Below are 16,616 nucleotides of genomic sequence, written 5' to 3'. Positions count from 1 at the left end.
GTAGTGAGGTGGATGGACCTAGAGTCTGTCATACAGAGTGAAGTAAGTCAGAAAGAGAAAAACAAATACTGTATGCTAACACATATATATGGAATCTAAAAAAAAAAAAGAGAAATGGTCATGAAGAACCTAGGGGCAGGACAGGAATAAAGACGCAGACCCAGTAGAGAATGGACTTGAGGACACGGGGAGGGGGAAGGGTAAGCTCAGACGAAATAAGAGAGTGGCATGGACATATATACACTACCAAATGTAAAATATATAGCTAGTGGGAAGCAGCTGCATAGCACAGGGAGATCAGCTCAGTGCTTTGTGACCACCTAGAGGGGTGGGATAGGGAGGGTGGGAGCGAGACGCAAGAGGGAAGAGATATGGGGATATATGTATATGTATAGCTGATTCACTTTGTTATAAAGCAGAAACTAACACACCATTGTAAAGCAATTATACTCCAATAAAAACGTTAAAAAAATAAAATAAATAAACTTTATAATCTTAAAAAAAAAAAAAAGAATCACCTCGGTGGCTTGTTAAAATGCTCCTTCCCTGGCCCCACCCCAGAACTACTGAGCCAGGAAGGGACCCAGACAGATGCATTTCTGATAGGCTCCCAGTTGATTCTTATGCACACTAAAGTTTGAGAGCCATTATTTTATCTTGTTCCTGAAGGATCTCTGAATTATCCTTGCTTGCAGAGCCTCAGCTGTGTCCATTCCTGGCTGACCACTGGCTGTCCTCCCATGCTGGTTACTCCATGTAATGTTCCCTGATCCTAGTTGTCTGTCCACGGCTATAGTGCTGGTGTCAGTGCACCATTCTACTATCTAGTCTGTCCAGTTGGCATTACTACTTAAGAGAAGGGTCCTAGTCTTAGCTGTGCCCCTAAACAGTGTGTGATTTTAAGCTTCCCAGACCTGTTTCCTCATTGATAAAATGAAAGAGCTGGACAAATAATGTACGTTCCTTTTAGCTCTAAAATAACACAACTCTCCATGATATGAAATAGAACATTATTCCTAGCATAGGTCAAAATGTAGAGCTGAGGGGCAGAAGTGAATTATGACTGCAGATATTAACACCAGGTTTATGACTGGGGCCCAACTCTAGAGATTGTTTAATTATTTAAGGACTGTGGTAGGGCCCAGGCTCTGGAATTTTTTCACAAATTTCCCAGTGATTTTGTTATGCAACCAGGGTTACAAACTTTTAGGGGGATAGGGTTGAGAGACACCAGAACATTCTGTAGAGTAAAGGGTCTGGATTTTAATCCTTATTATTATTTTTTAAAAATTTATTTTGGGCTTTCCTGGTGGCGCAGTGGTTGAGAGTCCACCTGCCGATGCAGGGGACACGGGTTCGTGCCCCGGTCCGGGAAGATCCCACATGCCGCGGAGCGGCTGGGCCCGTGAGCCATGGCCGCTGAGCCTGCGCGTCCGGAGCCTGTGCTCCGCAAAGGGAGAGGCCACAACAGTGAGAGGCCCGTGTACCGCAAAAAAAAAAAAAAAAAAATTATTTTATTTATGGCTGCGTTGGGTCTTTGTTGCTGCGCACAGGCTTTCTCTAGTTGCGGTGATCGAGGGCCACTCTTCGTTGCGGTGCACAGGCTTCTCATTGCAGTGGCTTCTTTTGTTGCGGAGCACGGGCTCTAGAGAGCAGGCTCAGTAGTCGTGGCACACGGGCTTAGTTGCTTTGCCGCATGTGGGATCTTCCCAGACCAGGGCTTGAAACCATGTCCCTTGCATTGGCAGGCAGATTCTTAACCACTGAGCCACCAGGGAAGCCCTAATGCTTATTTTTAACGGGCTGGAAAGGCACATTTTCTCCTGTGTGTCTTCATTTCCATGCTTTGCTCAGGTCAGGAGGCATTTTTCTTCCTCACCACTCATCTCCAGGGGGGCTCAAGGTTTGTGGATATTCTGCAGCAGCCTTTCCTTAACATGGTGGCTGAAGTGCACCTTCTAGGTTCTGAGTTTTTATGGCCTTTATTATCGGTCTACATGGCTTCCACTATATATTATATTGCCCATTATATATATTTTCCTTTTTAAAGCATCATAATTTGCTTATTCTCTCAGTTGGGGTATATATTTAAGCATTTTTTTAAAGAAATGAATGTAGATAGTATGTGCATTTTTAAAATATTGGCTTTATTAATTGGTCATTATATATGTATGTATATGTGTGTGTGTGTGTGTATATATATATATATGGCAATGATAACAATGCTCAGGGAGAAAAGCAGTGTGTAGAATACAGTTGTATATGTGTGTGTGTGTGTATATATATATATATATATATATATATATATGGCAATGATAACAATGCTCAGGGAGAAAAGCAGTGTGTACAATACAGTTTTGGAACAAGCAGGTTAATAAGCCAGGAAGTCCAAGTGAGATATGTTCAATACCTGAATCAATGGCTTAGGTGTTGGACTAAAAAGAAAGGAAAGCATATATTAGACCATGAGGAAGAAGTGAAAGGAAGATGTGTCTCTACTGAGACAGAGGAACAGAAAAGGGATGAAGATGCTTTCATCCTCCTTTCATCCCTTTCTTTCCTGAAGCTCGGAAAGAAATCAGAGGAAAGGGGCACTCATTTTGAGTCATGTTTAACCTGATGCACTTGATCTAGCAACAGAGTTCACAACAGAAGATAAGGGGCGGGATGGAGGGGTATGTAACAGTTGTCTTGTAATAACACAGGACAATCCTGAATAAGGACTGGAGCTGGCAAGATTATCTAGAAAGTGTGTACAAAGAGAAATGAGAGTTGAAATTAAATGCCCATGATCAGAGGCCTTAGAATTCTAGGGTTGTGCTGGCTATTGCAGGAGCCATGAGCCACATGTGGCTGTTGAGCCCCTGAAATATGGCTGGTCTGAAATAAGATGTGCTGTGCACAATGGATTGCAAAGACTTAGTACAAAGATAAGGAATAAGTCATGAATACATTTTATATTGGTTACATGTTGAAATGATGTTTTGGAAATACTGGGTTAAAATAAAACATGTTATTAAAGCTAATTTCACCCATTTCTTCTTATTTTTTAATGTTGCTACTAGAAAATTTTAAATTACATATGTGGCTTGCATTGTATTTCTCTTGGACAGTGCTGGTCTAGAGCCTCTCAAGCAATAAGAGAGAGGAAATGAAAAGACTTGACATGATGCTGTGCAAACAGTGCATATGTAAAGCATATAAATGTATAAATATGGAAGAATTATCTAAGATTAAGAGCAGAGAGTTGATATAAATGTAAATGATATTGGCTACAATATTCATATGCTACAGTCAGATGTTATCCAAGGCATAGATGTGTCACCATCTGGTTTCTGCCTAAAAAGATGGCCAACCCCACTACAGCTCTTGGCCTCTTTATCCTACCAAGGAAGGCACTACTTTTTCCTTTTCCCTGAGGAGAATTCCACTTTTCTAAGCAATTGTATTACATGGTCTTGTTTTATCATTTCATCTTCTGATGATACCTCATGGTATACACTGGAAATCTCAGACAGACAATCTTATAAATTTTATGCTGGAGATTGGATTGTGGCCTTCTGGATTCCAGAAGGTCCACACCAGCCTTTGTTTGCACATAATGCCTAAGTCTCTTCATGTACCACTAGGCTTCTAGGCTGGAGTATGCCTTTGACTTTTCATACCATGCCCACAGGCTATGAAGGGCTTCTCTGATTCTCTTGTCTCAGCTAAAGTCACGTTTGATTATCTTCAGCCATGTTTGCTTTCTCACTTTATCACATACGGTGGTAGGGAGAATTCTAAGATTCCTGCCCTGCTTGTGTGCACGCCCTATAATCCCCTTCCCTTGAGTCTGGGCAGAACCTGTGAATGGCATGGGACAGATGCTCCCTTGATTAGTTAACATTATACGGCCAATGGTGCTGGAGTAGTCACTGCTGCGATTATGTTAAGTTATATAAGACTCCACTGTAGGACTTGAGAGGGATTGGAAATTAGACAAACAAATTCTTACTGGCCTAGAAAAAAGCAGACACCATGCTATGACATGCCTATGGGGGCCACAAGGCAAGGAACTGCAGGCAGTATCTGTGAGCTGAAAGAAGTACCCAACCAACAGATACCAGGATAATGGGGACCTCAGTCCTACAACCACAAGGAGCTGAATTCTGCCAGCACCCTAAAAAGCTTGGAAGAGGACCCTGGACTCCAAATGAGGGGTGCAGTTTGGCTGACACCTGGATTGCAAGCTTGTGAGGCCCTGAGCTGAGGATCCAGTTTAGCTGTGCCTGGACTTCTGACTCACAAAAACTGTGAGATAATAAATTTATGTTGTTTTAAGCCACTAAGTTTGCGGTAATTTGTTACAAAGCAATAGAAAATGAATACACACACAGTATACACCAATACTAACTATACATGAGGCTTTTCATTAATCTAATAATCTACATTCTATGATGGACTTGGAATATAGGTCTATGGAGCAGAAGACACTCAATCCTTGCTAGATTTAAATTAGGAAAATCAGGTGATAACAGGTCTTCAGTCATATCTGGAAAACAAGACAGGATAAGTGGCGCTGGGAATTACATTTAAATTCACTGTGGTTCCCAGCACCACTTTATAGGTTTTCCTTTCATGGAGTCAGGTGGCCCCAACACTGTTAAGCATTTGGACACATGGGCAACTTCTAGATAGTGATGTCATTCATATACCAATCTCCAAAATTCCTGGAATACCATGTTTCCTTGTTTGGCTTTCAGCTGGGTCAATTCTTTGTAAAATTAAGCCACACTTATATGGCAGATACTTGATGTTTCAGACACATCCAGAGATTAATACTAAATAAACAGCCCATAGGAACTCAAAACAAATAGTTCTGTAATTCTTCTAATTGTGACTTTACCAAATTTTAGATGAGTTGAGCAATGGGAAATTAATGCAATATATATTTGCCATCTTCTTAATCCTCATATACTATTAGTACTACTACCAGCACTATTACTACCAGCACCTAACATTTACTGAACATTCACTTACTATGTGCCAGGCATGTTTCTAAGAGCCTTAAAATATTATGTCATTTAATCCTCACAACTTTTTGAAGTAGGTAGTTTTATTGTCCCCATTTTACAGATGAGAAAACTGAAGTATAGGTTGCTTAAGGATACACTAATGACAGAGCCCAGATACACTCCCAGGCAGGCAGATGCCAAGGCTCTGCTCTCTTAACCACCATGACATACTGCTTCACATATAGTTTGAATCTGAATATCTGGAATAACTGGAACAAATCAACAACATTCTTGTTTTCTCCCTTCAGTCCTAGAATCAATGAATTTAAATGTCTTCTTAAGAAATTACAAATTTTCAGGTGGGAGGATGAGAGAAATAGGTGAGGGAGGTTGAGAGGTACACACTTCCAGTTACAAAATAAATGAGTCACAGGTATGAAATGTACAGTCTGGGGAATATAGTGGATAATTATGTAATATCTTTGTATGGTGACAGATGGTAACCAGACTTATCATGGTTGATCATTCTGAAATGTATAGAAATATCAACTCACTATGTTGTGCACCAGGAACTAACATAGTGCCGTAGGTCAATTATACTTCAAAAATAAACAGACTCATAGAAAAAGAGATCAGATCTGTGGTTACCAGAGGTGGGAGTTGGGGGCAGGGGGCACTGGATGAAGGTGGTCAAAAGGTAGAAACTCCCAGTTATAAGATACATAAGTACTAAGGATGTCATGTACAGCATGATAAATATAGTTAACACTGCTTTATGTTATACATGAAAGTTGCTCAGAGAGCAAATCCTAAGTGGTCTCATCACAAGGAAAAAATATTTTTCCTATTTCTTTAATTTTGTATCCATACGAGGTGATGGATATTCACTAAACTTACTGTGGTAATCATTTCATGATGTATGTTAAGTCAGATCGTTACGCTGCATATCTTAAAATTATACAGTGCTGTATGTCAATTATATCTCAATAAAACTGGAAGGAAAAAAAGAAATTACCGGCGCTTCCCTGGTGCAGCAGAATCCGCCTGCCAATGCAGGGGACACGGGTTCAGTCCCTGGTCTGGGAAGATCCCACATGCCGCAGAGCAACTAAGCCCATGCACCACAACTACTGAGCCTGCGCTCTAGAGCCTGTGAGCCACAACTAGAGAAAGCCCTCGTGCAGCAACGAAGACCCAACGCAGCCAAAAAAAGAGAAAAAAAAGAAATTACAATTTTTGGAGCAACAGAAGGAATAGGTTGAGTCCTATGTTGAATCATGCAGTGCCCTATAATTCTTAATTTGAAGACACAGCAGTAAACCTCTCCTTCTCAAGCTCATCATTTGATTGCTTTAAATGAACAACCCCCATACTCTGCTTCAAGTTCTTCTGACTTCTCCATGTCCTGGAAGTGGTTAAAGGCACAAGCAGGAAGCCATTCACTTTTGATCACCTGCTATCATGTCAAGCAGTAAGTTCACCTAAGATTCCTGATGAAAGATGCAAGAGAAGCTGGAATCCTGGATGCATTAACAGTCTTTTCTTGATATGAATCCAAGGTGGACACCTTCACTTCTCCTCCAAGTGTCCTATACGCAGCAAATGAACTCACTTTTTCTATGTTTATTTACTTCAGGTTCTCATTTTCCTTCCTGGCAAACACACCTATTAAGTTCATGTGTGCTAGCTAATTGGCTATAATCTTTCCTTTGTCATTTTTTCGGGCTTAATGAGTAGGTGAAATCACACACCAGGGTCAACAATGTTTGAAACCACCAAACCAGCCACTACTGGTGCTAACAGGAGCACTTCTGCAGGGAATGACCATTTCAAGTGTTCGTATATAGACAGGAGCTTTCTCTTTGACTGTGAGAAAGATTGTTCACTGATCCTCCATCCACGTGCTCAACAATCTTTCCATTTCTTTGATCTCTTTCAGCCTCGTTGTTATTGACTTTGGAGTACTTGAGCTTATTCCAGCCATAGATGTCTCTTTTTTGTGCATTTCCTGTCATGATCTGCAATGTGGATTATTCCCTTATTCCTGCTGCTCAGGAAATACTACATATTCTCTTGATTCTTTCAAAATATTTGATTATCTCAAGCTTCTCTTCAATATTGAAGTTTTCCTCTTGCATGCACTATTTGCCTTTTTTGAATCAAGATGCTTAAACATTCTTGGGATGTTGAATGAATGTGTTTTTATGCAGAAAAATTCCTAAGTGCAAAAGAATAGCAAAACACAATCTTGCAGGATACCACATAGTGAACCAAGGTAGCTGGTAGATGTTTGAGGTCTCTGTGTGTTTGCATTTTGTGTATTCCTACAGGACTCAGTTAGCTGGTTGCAGTTTACTGTGTTCACCTGGTGTTTCTGGCTGAATAAATCATATATAAGCAAGTGCAAAATTCGTGTTATGCTCAAATTGTTCCCTAATATTTCAATTGCATTGGAATGATGCTGGTTTTCAAAACAAGCATTATAGCATAATTGACTGCATCATTAACTTTCAAATGGCCAGGAAAATATTACTAATTAACATATGCAGTAATTCAATAAATCCCTGCCCTCATGGGGCTTGCATTTTAGTGAAATTCAAATGTTGACATAATTAAAATCCAGCTTCAAATTATAAGATCTAAAATAATCTAAAAATACATCTTATATGCAAAAAACTTAAGCTGCTTAAAACTCATTTAAAGTCAGTTGTTGCATATTGAATTTTAAAATAAATACTACATTTTAAAAGACACTCTAAAGTCTTGAAAATCAAAATGCAAACAAACTTGTTTTTTAGAACTTCCATCGAAGACCAAAAGCAAACAGACAAATAAACCCCCAAACATTATATGTGTCATTGGAGTACCACATTACACAGTAATGTGTCTGTATCCTTCTAGTTGTATAAATGTAAAGAAAGACATATGGAATGATCTTCACTTAATCTTAAGGGTGGTTATTCTTGTATGGTGGGACAGTACTTTTTTTCTTTGCACATATCTGTATTGTTTGCTTACTTTATTTTTTATTTATTTATTTTTTTGGCTGCGTTGGGTCTTCATTGCTGTGCGAGGGCTTTCTCTAGTTGTGGCAAGCAGCGGGGCCTACTCTTCCTTGCGGTGCATGGGCTTCTCATTGCAGTGGCTTCTCTCGTTGCAGAGCACGGGCTCTAGGTGTGCGGGCTTCAGTAGTTGTGGCACGTGGTCCCTAGAGTGCGTGGGCTTCAGTAGTTGTGGCATGCAGGTTCTAGGGCACAGGGCTTCAGTAGTTGTAGCACATAGGCTCAGTAGTTGTGGCTTGCGGGCTCTAGAGTGCGGGCTCTAGAGTGCAGGCTCAGTAGTTGTGATGCATGGGCTTAGTTGCTCCACAGCATGTGGGATCTTCCTGGACCAGGGATCGAACCCATGTCCCCTGCACTGGCAGGTGGATTCATAACCACTGCACCACCAGAGAAGTCCCTGCTTCCTTTATAATAATCCTACAAAACCAAAAGATGGTTTTATAGTAATTTGAGAATTTTTAAATACAAAAATTTCAGAGAGGGCTTCCCTGGTGGTGCAGTGGTTGAGAGTCTGCCTGCCAATACAGGGGACACGGGTTCGTGCCTTGGTCCGGGAAGATCCCACATGCCGTGGAGCGGCTAGGCCCGTGAGCCATGGCTGCTGAACCTGCATGTCCGGAGCCTGTGCTCCGCAACGGGAGAGGCCACAACAGTGAGAGGCCCGCATACCGCAAAAAAAAAAAAAAAATTTCAGAGAATAAAAATCCATGAATCCAACAACCAGAATTAACAAATATCAACATTGTGATATTTTTGGATCCTTTTAAAATAAAAAAATTCTCACAAAAAATTGAAGATCACCACGGATTGCTCTCCAGTATCATTCCCCACCCATCCATTCACTCTATATAATTGTATTTTTCTTTCCTGTCCATATAGAATAATTTTTAAAATTCCAATTAAAAATGAAATGCTAGGGCTTCCCTGGTGGTGCAGTGGTTGAGAGTCCGCCTGCCGGTGCAGGGGACACGGGTTCGTGCCCCGGTCCGGGAAGATCCCACATGCCGCGGAGCGGCTGGGCCCGTGAGCCATGGCCGCTGAGCCTGCGCGTCCGGAGCCTGTGCTCTGCAACGGGAGAGGCCACAACAGGGAGAGGCCCGGGTACCACAAAAAAAAAAAAAGATATATTTCTAATCTAGCATTTCATTTTTTTTTTTTTTGGTACGCGGGCCTCTCCCTATTGTGGCCTCTCCCGTTGCGGAGCACAGGCTCCGGACGCGCAGGCTCAGCGGCCATGGCTCACGGGCCCAGCCGCTCCGCGGCATGTGGGATCTTCCCGGACCGGGGCACGAACCCGTGTCCCCTGCACCGGCAGGCGGACTCTCAACCACTGCACCACCAGGGAAGCCCTAGAAATATATCTTATAAGGTGGGTTTTTTTTCAGATTGACTCTTAAATTTTTGTTCTGATGAATAATTTTAAACATATTCCAAAACAGAGAAAATAATATATAATAAATCCCTATATACCCATTACCAAGATTCAACAATTATCAAGATTTTGCCACATGGAGTTTCTGAAATCAAAAGCAAAAAATTGTGACCTACTGTTCAACCTACAATTTGTTCAGTCAATAAACAAACACCTACTAAGGAAGACAGGGAGAATTAAGATGAGCTGTGCTCTTATGTGCCAGACACTGGGTCTTGCCTATGCTGACCCACTTAGGAGTCACAACAACTCTGCAACCCAAATAGTATTATCAGCATTGTTCATAATGGAAAATGAGGCTCAGAGAGATGAAAGTTCTTCTATAGGCTCAGCTGCTATAGACCATTTTCTCCACCATAAATCCCTCCTCCCCCGCCAATTTCAGAGTGTGTGTGTGACAGTCACTAGAGGTTATTCTGCTGAAAAGCACAAAATGAGACGATCTCACTTTGGGTCTGTATGAATTGATACCTGAATTCTCTGGGCTGGAGGAGGAGCCAGCATTGTTACAGGAACTTTAAGTCAGCAACTTTTGGTTATTTATTTAATTTATAAAATAACCGGTTGTAAATTTCACTTTAAGACATTTTCGTCTAACTACTTAGATAAAAGAGAGAAATATTTTCCCTTTTCCTTTAAAAAAAAATCTCATTAATGACTCAATATACTCTTGTAAATTCTTACTTATTCTCTATAGCTCATAATCCCAGCTGACCAACACCCATAATTACAAAAAACGATTTCAATTGCAATTTGCAGGCTTGCAAATCTGTCGTGGATATTTTCCAAAGCTGTTTCAAAACTTCTTGCCTGTCATGTCGCTATGTGTTGTTTTGCTCACATACTACAGCAAATGCTTCATAACCATTCTTGATCTTTCCTGGGGACTGTTTCAAAATAAGCAGACGTGAATGCTCCAGTGTGTCAACCCTATTAGTCAGTCTTGTGATAAGAAGCATGGGATTTGGGCTTCCCATGACACATTTTTATTTAATAACATAGAATATCACCATTTAGAAACCCAGGATTCACAATGATTCAGCTATTTTGAGAGACTGATGAGATTAAAGAAACTCAACTATCAAATGTCTCCCAGTTTATATGTATAAAATTTTAGGACAGATAACATCTTACTCTAGATTTCACTTAATATTTGTATCCCAAACTCTTCAAAAGACAAACCCAGTCTCCCAGAGAAGGAAAGAGCCTTTAAGATCATCTGGGATCAGCCAGACCTCTTCATTTTGCAAATGTGGAAGGAGATCCAATTTTTGTTTTGTTTATATTTTGTTTCAGGTAGTTCTTGTTTGGTTTTCTCTTGCCACAAAGAACAATGCCAAGTTCCTGTACTGTCACACCAGGGATATGTTCATACAACAGTCCTTGGTATTAAAAATAACAGAAAAGAAAATAGCCACCAAACATTAGTATGAACAGAGAGCAATAATTTTTTTAAGGCTGCCATAAAACTCAATTGCAATGTGCAAGCTTGCAGAATGAAAATACCTAACCACAAAAGTTGGAGTAAAAAGTCAGGAAGGAAGGCTGTCACATTCTAGAAGTTTAGAAAATCAAATTCGGTTATGTAGAAAAGTGGGTTTCTAATTCTACTTTTCCATTTATTTACATATAGAACTTTTTCACTTTTTGCAAAATATCTCCTGACTAAAACAATTTTTTTTTTTTGGCCATAGTCCTATTACTGTATTTGATTCTGTGCCTTTAATCTTTTCTTAAAATACAGACCCTCAAAATGTATCGTACCTCTGTAACCGACCCTGGTGAGGAGGTAATTTAGTGGTTTTCAAACGTCTTTTTCTTTCCTTCCTTCCCTTTTCAGGGGCATTCCCCAAATAGAGTAAACAAGTCAGCGTGACCTTGGATGAGGTCGCTTTCTCGGTCCCCAACTCAGCGTGAAACCCTGCCCCTAGTCAGACCCTTTGCAAAAGGAAACTTCCCGCCGCTGCCCGACTTCCCCAAGGCCAACCTAAAGATATCAGGGCCCCCAGAAGCAGCTTTTCTCCCTCGAAAATCCGGCCTCCTGGGGGGACTCCAAGGTGCTCGGGGCAAGAGTGGGACCAACAGCAGAGGTGGGAGGAAGATTCACCTCTATGCGCGGACGACCCGAGCGCCCAGGGCCAGCGCGCCGACCCGCAGCAGCGATCCCCCCACGCACGCCAAGCTCGAGCGGGGCCGCGCGGACCCGGGGCTTGCCGCTGGCTCGAGCGGGGCTGGAGACCCGCGGCGGCGCGTCGCGCGCAGTAGCACCGGCGGCGAAGCACGGGCGCTGCCGGGGGTCTGCGGCGAGCGTCCCCCACCCGGGGGCGGGGCCAGCACAGAGGCCTCGCCCGGCGAGCTGCCCCAGCGTCGCGAGGGGTGAGGGTGCGGACGGCGGCGGCGGGAGAGCGGCGGCCAAGGCGCCCCGGCTCTCTCCTTACCTGGCCTTCCCTGGCCCCGCGCTGAGCTCCGGCCTCGCGCCCGGAGAAGTTTCCCAGCCGAGCGCGCCGGGCCCTGGCAGCCGGCACGAAGCCCCCGGCGCCCGGCTCGCGCTCTCCTGGCCGACCCCGGGCCGGCGCCCGCATCCGCGCCCGGGCGCTCGGTGACCGCAGCCCGGCTCCGGAGCGGCGTGGCGGTGCAGGCGGGGGCCGGGCACGGGCGCGCGCCCCGGGGGCGGCGTGGGTGGCGGCGGCGGCGTCGGCCGCGGGCGCGCGGGGCCCGGGCAGCCCCAGCCTCCTGGGAGTAGCCGGGCTGCTGATCAACTTAGCGATCGCGGCGGACCAAAGTTTGCAAAGATGGGTTTCCCGAAGTGAACACCAATCACAGCTATAAAATGAACCTTGTATTATTCGCTGTTATCCTGGGCAGTGACCCATGGGGTTGACTCCTGGGATGGAAAGCAACTGTACGTCTGCCCTCTCGCTACCTCACACCCAGCCCCACCGCCCAGCGCTGTAAACAAAAAGAGGTAAAATGACCTGAGACGGGATGGGAATATTTGGGTGTTTAGGACAGAGAACGTTTAATATCTTGATTCAAATCAATGAACGTCTGAATAAAGCAAATGTATAAAGAGCATGGACGATCATAGAAGGAAAAAAAAATTAAATACAGATGATAAAAAAGTTCAAATCAGTAATGAGCCAGTGCATACAACTTAAGGCAAAAATCAAATGCATATTTTCCTCCTATGAAGTTAGTGAAGTTTTCTTTGGTTTTGGTGGTCAAACCCTATGGTGGTTGGTGAGGGAACAGTGAAATACAACTTACTCGAGTGTTTCCATCTCCTCCCCTCACTCGTGTTATATGACTGTGTTGGTGACAGTGATTCCAGGAACAAAATATTTCCTGAGTAATCAGTGTCTCTTTTGGTCCCCAGAATAACAGTTAAAGTAATATAAATGGTAAAATTAACCTCCTTTAATTGTTACTGGGACTGAGGGCCAAAAATTAACCATATTCCTACAGCCCGTATGTGGCTAGAAACCGCTTGTCTTCCAGGCTTTTGCTCTTACTCTTCATTCTAGGGATTGACTCAGAGATGTTGGAAATCCAGTTTAAACTGGATGTGGCTGGGGAAGTGAGAAGGTCATGAGCTTTGACATCAGATGTATTCTGGGTTTAGATTTTACTTCTTATTTAGTGTTGTACATTACAATGTTTTAAAGGATTATCTTCATGGTCATTTTTAATTTAAAAACTCAGAAGCAGCAAAGATATGCTTGTGTGATAGATTGTAAGGTGGCTTCATGATTCCCACTGCCTCCTGGGTTTCATGCCTTTGTGGGATCCCCTCCCCTTGAGTACATTTGGGACCTTTGACTTGCTTGTAAACAATCAATACAGCACAGGTGATGGATGCCACTCCTGTAACTACATTACTCTACAAAAGACTTGGTCTTGGTAGCACACTCTCTCTAGAGACTGTCCGTTTTGGCTTGATGAAGTAAGCGTCCATGCTGGGGAAGTCCACGGGGCATGGGGCTGTAGTGGCCTCTAGGACCAGCCTCTCGCCAACAGCCAGCAAGAAGCCAGGGCCCTCGGGTTCTACAAGCACAAGGAAATGAATTTTGTCGACCATCTAAGTGACCTTAGAAATGTTCTTCCCCAGTCAAGCCTCCAGATGAGAATGCAGAACAGAGGACACCTTGGTTTTGGCTTCATGAAACCCTAAGCAGAGGACCCAGTTAAGCCATGCCTAGACTCCTGACCCAGCAAAATTGTGAGGTAGTAATTGTGTGTTATTTTAAGCCATTAAGTTTGCAGTAACTAATACAACTTTTATGTGTGGTTCAGGTATTCAACATATTAGTACATACAGTGTAGTTCCTTCTTTGATAAACTTTGTGTTAAATGTTGCTGTCCTGATGCCTTCTGGTTTTTCTGTTTTACTCCTTCACATACATGTCCCTGCCTTGATCTTCACTGCAAAGTCTTCATGAGACAAAAACTAATGAAGTGGTGCCCTATGGATCAGCCACAGGTCGAGGGCTCTCTGGGACTTCCAACTGCATTTCTGCTTCAAAGACTGTGTATCTGAGATCCATAGCCTTCATCCCTGCAGGTCCTTTGGGATAGTCTCTTGACTAAACCTCTGTGGCAGGACAGAAACACAGTCAACTCAGGTTGTACAACTCAAGTTGCTACTGCAATGTGAAGAATACTTATGGTAAACAACTAGGAGCAAGTAAGTACTAAACCAGGTCTCATTTAATCTAGTGTACTTGCTTGTTAATTGCCTCTACTTCCAGGTATGAATTCAGCCAGGCTTGCTCACTAACCCCTTCCTTCCTTCCTTCCTTCCTTCTTTCCTTCCTTTCTTCTTTTTTACCTTCTTTCTTTCTTCTGTGTTTCTTTCATCTTTTAATCCCTATATAATTCTCCATAGTTCTATTTCTCTATATCACTCATTTTCATTTATTTATTTATTATTTATTTAAAAGCATAGTTGCTGTACAATATTGCATGAGTTATAGGTGTACAATATAGTGATTCACAATTTTAAAAGTTATACTCCATTTATAGTTATTGTAAAATATTGGCTATATTCCCTGTGTTATACAATATATCCTTGTAGCTTATTTTGTACCTAATAGTTTGTACCTCATAATACCCTTCCCTTATATTGCCCCTCACCCCTTCCCTCTCCCCATTGGTAACCACTAGTTTGTTCTCTATATCTGTGAATCTGCTTATTTTTTGTTATATTCACTAGTTTGTTTTATTTTTTTAGATTCCACATTTAGTGATATCATACAGTATTTGTCTTTCTCTGTCTGACTTATTTCACTTAGCATAATGCCCTCTAAGTCCATCCACATTGCTGTAAATGGCAACACTTCATTTTTTTTAATGGTGAGTCGTATTCTATTGTATATATATTCCATATCTTCTTTATCCATTCATCTGTTGGTGGACACTTAGGTTGCTTCCATATCTTGGCAATTGTAAATAATGCTGCTATGAACATTGCAGTGCATGTATCTTTTTGAATTAGTGGGTTTTTTTTTTTTTGGATGCATACCCAGGAGCGGAATTGCTGGGTCATACGGTAGTTCTATTTCTAGTTTTTTGAGAAACCTCCATAGTATTTTCCATAGTGGCTGCACCAGTTTACATTCCCACCAACAGTGTAGGAGGGTTCCCTTTTCTCCACATCCTTGCCAACATTTGTTATTTATATTCTTTTTGATGATAGGTGGGAGGTGATATCTCATTGAGGTTTCGATTTGCATTTCCCTGATGATTACTTGAAAGCTTCTGCACAGCAAAGCAAACCAACAAGGAAATGAAAAGACTATGTACTGAATGGGAGAAAATATATGCAAATGATATGACTGATAAAGGGTTAATATCCAACATATATGAACAGCTCATTCAACTCAACATAAAAAACCAAACAACCCGATGAAAAAATGGGGCAGAAAAACTAACTAGACATTTTTCCAAAGAGAAAGTGCAGATGCCCAATAGGTACATGAAAAGATGCCTTCATTTTCTTTTTATTAACATAAATTTTTATTATACCAGTAATATATTAATATAATATCATATATTAGTGTATATTGTGTGACATCAAACTTCATTTGTCAGCTATCTTTTTTAGACCAAAAAATAACTTGGAACTCTTACTTTTTTCATATATGTATAAAATATATATGATATATATGATTATATACATATATATCTGTATGAAATACATATGTATATAATTATTCTTTTAAACTACTGCATGCTATTATGATATTATTAGTGTATCACAATGTATTCATCCCCTTAGCTATTTAGATTATTTCTGGGGCTTCCCTGGTGGCGCAGTGGTTAAGAATCCACTTGCCAATACAGGGGACACAGGTTTGAGCCCTGGTCCAGGAAGATCCCACATGCCACGGAGCAACTAAGCCCGTGCGCCAGAGCTACTGAGCCCATGTGCCACAACTACTGAGCCTGTGCTCTAGAGCCTATGCTCCATAACAAGAGAAGCCACTGCAATGAGAAGCCCACGCACCACAACAAAGAGTAGCCCCCACTCTGCAACTAGAGAAAGCCCGTGTGCAGCAACGAAGACCCAATGCAGCCAAAAATAAATAAATAAAATAAATAAATTTTTAAAAAAGAGCTATTTAGATTATTTCTGATGTTCTGATATAAGCAAATGCTGAGTGCATGATTCCTTTGGCACATGTGTAATGATCTCCCTAAGGTAGATTAAATACCAGAAGTGAAACTCTGAGTATGTCCATTTTATTTTTATTTTTTATTTTTTTATTGAGGTGTAATTTACATACATTATATTAATTTCAGGTGTACAACATAATGATTTAATATTTGTATGTGTTGTGAAATGATCACCCCAATAAGGCTAGTTAACATCTGTCACCATACAGAGTCACAGAATTTTGTTTTCTTGTGATGAGAACTTTTAAGATCTACTCTCTGGGCTTCCCTGGTGGCGCAGTGGTTGAGGGTCCGCCTGCCGATGCAGGGGACATGGGTTCATGCCCTGGTCCGGGAAGATCCCATATGCTGCGGAGCGGCTAGGCCCGTGAGCCATGACCACTGAGCCTGTGCATCCGGAGCCTATGCTCCGCAACGGGAGAGGCCACAACAGTGAGAGGCCCGCGTACC

General features: G+C 42.0%; 1 protein-coding gene and 1 long non-coding RNA gene across 3 annotated transcripts in view; one reads left to right on the top strand and one right to left on the bottom strand.

The window, feature by feature from the left end:
• POPDC3 (popeye domain cAMP effector 3) overlaps nt 1–12,095 on the bottom strand; it is a 22,609-nt gene extending 10,514 nt beyond the window's left edge. The window contains exon 1 of the mRNA XM_024115564.3: nt 11,930–12,095. The gene's annotated coding sequence lies outside the window, so the exon portion shown is untranslated. The remainder of the gene's footprint in view (nt 1–11,929) is intronic.
• The window catches only part of LOC114486980 (uncharacterized), a 39,529-nt gene continuing 34,174 nt past the window's right edge, over nt 11,262–16,616 (top strand). The window contains exons 1-4 of one of the 2 annotated variants that reach the window (XR_003681522.2): nt 11,262–11,548; nt 12,357–12,456; nt 13,600–13,715; nt 13,922–14,175. This is a non-coding gene — a long non-coding RNA (uncharacterized lncRNA). Of the gene's footprint in view, nt 11,549–12,327; nt 12,457–13,599; nt 13,716–13,921; nt 14,176–16,616 lie in introns of those variants that run through there. The other variant, XR_003681519.1, reaches the window with a different exon arrangement.

Source organism: Physeter macrocephalus, chromosome 10 (assembly GCF_002837175.3).
Source record: "Physeter macrocephalus isolate SW-GA chromosome 10, ASM283717v5, whole genome shotgun sequence".
Lineage (NCBI taxonomy): Eukaryota > Metazoa > Chordata > Mammalia > Artiodactyla > Physeteridae > Physeter > Physeter macrocephalus.
The sequence above is the reverse complement of the archived record's forward strand: the minus strand, read 5'-3'. Positions and strand labels throughout refer to the sequence as shown.